This window comes from Salvelinus namaycush, unplaced genomic scaffold, assembly GCF_016432855.1.
Source record: "Salvelinus namaycush isolate Seneca unplaced genomic scaffold, SaNama_1.0 Scaffold4039, whole genome shotgun sequence".
In the NCBI taxonomy this organism is placed as follows: domain Eukaryota; kingdom Metazoa; phylum Chordata; class Actinopteri; order Salmoniformes; family Salmonidae; genus Salvelinus; species Salvelinus namaycush.
Genome location: NW_024061052.1, coordinates 7,334 through 14,009, shown reverse-complemented (window position 1 = coordinate 14,009; position 6,676 = coordinate 7,334).

The window sequence follows — 6,676 nt, the reverse complement described above, 5'->3', positions numbered from 1 at the left end:
CACAGACAGACAGGATCACTGCCTTGGTCTCTGGAGCTAGCTGGAGACAACACAGACAGACAGACAGACAGACAGACAGGATCACTGGCTTGGTCTCTGGAGCCAGCTGGATACAACACAGACAGACAGGATCACTGCCTTGGTCTCTGGAGCCAGCTGGAGACAACACAGACAGACAGGATCACTGCATTGGTCTCTGGAGCCAGCTGGAGACAACACAGACAGACAGGATCACTGCCTTGGTCTCTGGAGCTAGCTGGAGACAACACAGACAGACAGGATCACTGCCTTGGTCTATGGAGCCAGCTGGAGACAACACAGACAGACAGGATCACTGCCTTGGTCTCTGGAGCCAGCTGGAGACAACACAGACAGACAGGATCACTGCCTTGGTCTCTGGAGCCAGCTAGAGACAACACAGACAGACAGGATCACTGCCTTGGTCTCTGGAGCTAACTGGAGACAACACAGACAGACAGGATCACTGCCTTGGTCTCTGGAGCCAGCTAGAGACAACACAGACAGACAGGATCACTGCCTTGGTCTCTGGAGCTAGCTGGAGACAACACAGACAGACAGGATCACTGCCTTGGTCTCTGGAGCTAGCTGGAGACAACACAGACAGACAGACAGACAGACAGACAGGATCACTGGCTTGGTCTCTGGAGCCAGCTGGATACAACACAGACAGACAGGATCACTGCCTTGGTCTCTGGAGCCAGCTGGAGACAACACAGACAGACAGGATCACTGCATTGGTCTCTGGAGCCAGCTGGAGACAACACAGACAGACAGGATCACTGCCTTGGTCTCTGGAGCTAGCTGGAGACAACGCAGACAGACAGGATCACTGCCTTGGTCTATGGAGCCAGCTGGAGACAACACAGACAGACAGGATCACTGCCTTGGTCTCTGGAGCCAGCTGGAGACAACACAGACAGACAGGATCACTGCCTTGGTCTCTGGAGCCAGCTAGAGACAACACAGACAGACAGGATCACTGCCTTGGTCTCTGGAGCTAACTGGAGACAACACAGACAGACAGGATCACTGCCTTGGTCTCTGGAGCCAGCTAGAGACAACACAGACAGACAGGATCACTGCCTTGGTCTCTGGAGCCAGCTGGAGACAACACAGACAGACAGGATCACTGCCTTGGTCTCTGGAGCCAGCTGGATACAACACAGACAGACAGGATCACTGCCTTGGTCTCTGGAGCTAACTGGAGACAACACAGACAGACAGGATCACTGCCTTGGTCTCTGGAGCTAGCTGGAGACAACACAGACAGACAGGATCACTGCCTTGGTCTCTGGAGCTAACTGGAGACAACACAGACAGACAGGATCACTGCCTTGGTGTCTGGAGCCAGCTGGAGACAACACAGACAGACAGGATCACTGCCTTGGTCTCTGGAGCCAGCTGGATACAACACAGACAGACAGACAGACAGACAGACAGACAGACAGACAGACAGACAGACAGACAGACAGACAGGCAGGCAGACAGACAGGCAGACAGACAGGTGTGTTACCAGACAGACAGATGGCTGGGTGTTACCAGACAGACAGACAGACAGGTGTGTTACCAGACAGACAGATGGCTGGGTGTTACCAGACAGACAGGTGTGTTACCAGACAGACAGGTGTGTTACCAGACAGACAGGTGTGTTACCAGACAGACAGGTGTGTTACCAGACAGACAGATGGCTGGGTGTTACCAGACAGACAGGTGTGTTACCAGACAGACAGGTGTGTTACCAGACAGACAGGTGTGTTACCAGACAGACAGGTGTGTTACCAGACAAACAGGTGTGTTACCAGACAGACAGGTGTGTTACCAGACAGACAGGTGTGTTACCAGACAGACAGGTGTGTTACCAGACAGACAGGTGTGTTACCAGACAGGTGTGTTACCAGACAGACAGGTGTGTTACCAGACAGACAGGTGTGTTACCAGACAGACAGGTGTGTTACCAGACAGGTGTGTTACCAGACAGACAGGTGTGTTACCAGACAGGTGTGTTTTTTTTTTTTTTTTTTTTTTTTTGGGGTGGATCAGCTTAATATTGCGGAAAGAATGTTGCTTCCAATGTAATTGTCTGCATCATTTCCAATCCCCCATATTTTTTGGGTAAATATATATATCCATACACGCATGCATACATATATACATATATACATACACATACCTATATAGACATACATACTTTTTTAAAGAATATACCTTTATTATTATTCCCCGCAACCCTACCACCGCTCCCCCAATTGGAGTAAACTAATAAACACTTCTGCTTTTACCTTCAATTTATACATCTTATACCTATTTTACAGACACAGACTACTTTATAATAGTTCTCTCTTGTTTGTTCTTAGTCCTTCCTCTATTTCTGTTGTCCATCCAATTTTATTTCCACTTGTAACTGTGCTATTTCACAAAAGCTCCGCACCTATACACATTTCACAGATCCCGTATGCCCTACATTGTTTATCTTGTTATTAGTCCCACCCTTCAGTTCCACTCAACCCTTCCCATCTATCTTCCAACATCATCCATTTCGGATTTTTATTTGCCATATATTTTTCAACTGTGCTGTGATGCTTCACAAAAGATTTGAACCTTCCTATTCTCATAGCTTCTACAGATTGTAAATTAAAAATAAACATTTTTGCTAAAATAATTATTATATTATTGATTGATTGACTATGGCTTTTCAAATCCCCCAGTATTGCTATCTGTAGCGTTAGTTCTAGGCAAATGTTGCAATTCTTCAGCCATTCCTGGACCTGTGACCAAAAACGAGCTACATATGGACAATACCAAAATAAATGGTCTAATGACTCTGCCTCCTCACAGCAGAATCTACAGAGCTGGGAAGATTGTATACCCCATATATATAACATTCTATTAGTTGCAAGAATTTTGTACAATAATTTAAATTGAAAAATTCGAAGTTTTGAATCCGGCGTTGTTTTGCGTATCAATTCATAAACCATGTGCCATGGAATGGGTACATCGAACATCTCTTCCCAACTATTTTGCAATTTATATGGCACAGCTGTCAGTTTTTTGGTCCTTAAATGAAATTGGTATATGTTTTTATTTATCACACTTTTCTTTAACCATTTATGTTCTTTAATACAGGGCCGACATACAAGTTCCTTACTTTTTTCCCCTTCTACTTGCCTCTTCCATTTTTGTGGTAATGCTGCAATTAATTGGTTGTAATTTTGGGTAGAGCAGACATTTCCATATGTCTGTGTGAGCTGCATGTGTGACATAACTCCACCAGTCCTATTTATGATATCATTCACAAAAATTATACCTTTTTTAAACATTTCTTCGATAAATACAGTTTTTTTATCAATTACTATATTTGAATTTAACCACAATATTTGTTGTACTATTTGTTCCGTCCTTTCAGGTGGATTAAACTGAAATTGCAACCAACTTTCTAAGGCTTGTTTAAAAAATAAGGATATTTTGGAGATTATTTCCTTTTCAAACAACCGAAAGTGAGCAGGTGTAATCTGAATAAAGGGAAAAAGGCCCTTCTTGAACATAGGATGAGACATTCGTACCAATTTACTAGAGAACCAGTTTGGATTTAAGTATAACTTTTGTATGACTGATGCCTTTAGTGAGAGGTCTAATGCTTTAATATTTAATAATTTCTGCCCTCCGAATTCATATTCGTTATATAAATAGGCCCTTTTAATTTTATCTGGCTTGCCGTTCCAAATAAAATGGAATATTTTTTGTTCATATAATTTAAAAAGCAGGTCACTAGGTGTAGGCAAAACCATAAGCAAATAGGTAAACTGTGATATGACTAAAGAGTTAATCAGGGTGATTTTTCCACAAATAGACAAGTATTTTCCTTTCCATGGTAGCAAGATCTTATCTATTTTTGCTAACTTTCTATAAAAATTTATTGGAGTGAGATCATTTCTTTCTTTTGGGATTTTTATACCGAGTATGTCCACATCTCCGTCAGACCATTTAATTGGTAAACTACATGGCAATATAAAATGTGTATTTTTTAGTGATCCAATACGTAATATGGTACATTTATCATAATTTGGTTTTAATCCAGAGAGGATAGCAAAGGTATCTAGATCCTCTATGAGGCCGTGGAGAGACTCTAGTTGTGGTTTTAAAAGAAAACATGAATCATCAGCGTACAATGACACCTTAGTTTTTAAGCCACGGATTTCTAATCCATTAATATTAATGTTTGATCTAATTTTAACAGCTAACATTTCGATGGCAATAATAAATAGATATGCCGATAGTGGACAACCTTGTTTTACTCCTCTAGATAGTTTAAAACTTTCTGAGATGTAGCCATTATTTACTATTTTACACCTAGGGTTACTATACATAATTTTAACCCATTTTATAAGAGATTCCCCAAAATTGAAATATTCTAGGCATTTATATATAAACTCCAGTCGTACTTTATCAAAAGCCTTTTCAAAATCAGCTATGAAAACCAGACCTGGTGTCCCCGATATTTCATAGTGTTCTATTGTTTCCAGTACTACTTGCCTTATATTATCTCCAATGTATCGTCCATGTAAAAAACCTGTCTGATTAGGATGAATAATATCTGACAAAACTTTTTTTATTCTATGCGCCAAGCATTTTGCTAGGATTTTTGCATCACAACACTGAAGTGTAAGAGGTCTCCAATTTTTTAATTGGACTGGATCTTTATATATACCACTTGGGTCCTGTTTCAGTAATAACGATATCAGACCTTCTTGTTGCGTGTCTGATAATCTACCATTTATATAGGAGTGGTTAAAACAAGCTAATAATGGTCCTTTGAGTATATCAAAAAAAGTTTTGTATACTTCCACTGGTATGCCATCCAGCCCTGGAGTTTTCCCATCCTTAAAGGCCCCAATTGCATCAAGCAGTTCCTCCTCTGTAATTTGGCCTTCACATGAGTCTTTCTGTACAGATGTTAATTTTACATTATTAATAGGAAAAAAATCCATACAATTAGTTTCAGTTAGTGGAGATGGAGGAGCCTGAAACGAAAACATATTCTTAAAGTACTTTACTTCCTCTTTCAAAATATCATTTGGTGAATCATGCGTGACTCCATCATTTGTAACAAGTTTTAATACATTTTTTTTGGTAGCATTTCTATATTGAAGATTGAAAAAGAATTTGGTGCATTTTTCCCCATATTCCATCCAGTTCGCTTTATTTTTATAATGTATTACACTGGATCTTTCTTGAATAAGTTCCTCCATTTCTTTTTGTTTTTCCTCTAACTTATTCTGTGCCTCTATGGTACTGTTTTTATTGCTATCTAACTGTACTGTTAGTCCTTCAATTTCCTTTGTTAATATGGACTCTTTTGATCTAAATTGCTTTTGTTTTATAGATGAGTACTGAATTGCATGGCCTCTAAAGGCACACTTAAAAGTGTCCCATACAATAAGGGGATCTGCTGTACCTATGTTATGTCTGAAAAAGTCAGTTATAAAATCTTCTGTCCTAGTTCTAAACAATTTATCATCTAGTAGACTTTGATTAAATTTCCAATATCCTCGCCCACGTGGAAATTCTGTAAGAGAAATATATATGCCAATTATGTGATGATCCGACCGCATTCTGTCCCCTATCAACACTTTTTTAACTTTTGGTGCCAGAGAGAATGGTATAAGAAAGTAGTCAAGACGACTAGCTTGATTCAGCCTCCGCCATGTATATCTCACTAAATCAGGGTATTTAAGTCTCCATATATCCACTAATTCCAATATATCCATGACATTCATGATTTCCTTAAGTGCCTGAGGGTGATAGTTTGTAGTGTGATTTCCTTTCCGGTCTATAGAGGTATTTAAGACCGTATTAAAATCTCCCACTATAATAATAGAGTCTAGTGTTGCTTGTAGAGTTGATAAATTCTTATATATATTTTCAAAGAAGCTTGGATCATCATTATTCGGACCGTATAGGTTAACAAGCCATATTTGTTTATTGTCCAATAACATATTTAAAATAATCCATCTACCTTGAGGATCTGTTTGGACAATTTGCACATTTGGATCAAAATTATTGTTAATTAAAACCATCACCCCTTTTGAATTTCTTTGCCCATGGGAGAAATATATTTTGCCCCCCCAGTTCTTTTTCCACAAAACTTCATCTAAAACTGTTGAATGGGTTTCCTGTAAACAATAGATATTATAATCCTTCTCTTTTAGCCAGGTAAATACTGATCGTCTTTTCTTATTATCTGCTAAGCCATTACAATTGTAACTGGCTATACTTATTTCACCACTTACCATAATGAGACACACCTTTCATTCTTTTAATCAGAATATATTTTTGTAAACGTACTATTAAAAAGTAACATAATGATTGAGTGTCTATATAGTTGTACCATGATATTTGCATTTCTACTAAGTAAACCTCCAATTGGTCCCTACTATTCCACCCGCTAAAAGGCCTCATCTCGAGATGGCTTGTCATCCCAATGCCCGGTAGACCACCCTCGACCCCCTGTATCCCATAGCCCTGAACCGACTGGGATCCATTCTTTGAAAAGAGCATACAGTGCCATTTACCGAATTGAAGAAGATCAATTACCATATGCATTTCCATTGCCCTCACCTCGATTTGTATTATATATATCTGTGGATCATCCTCTATT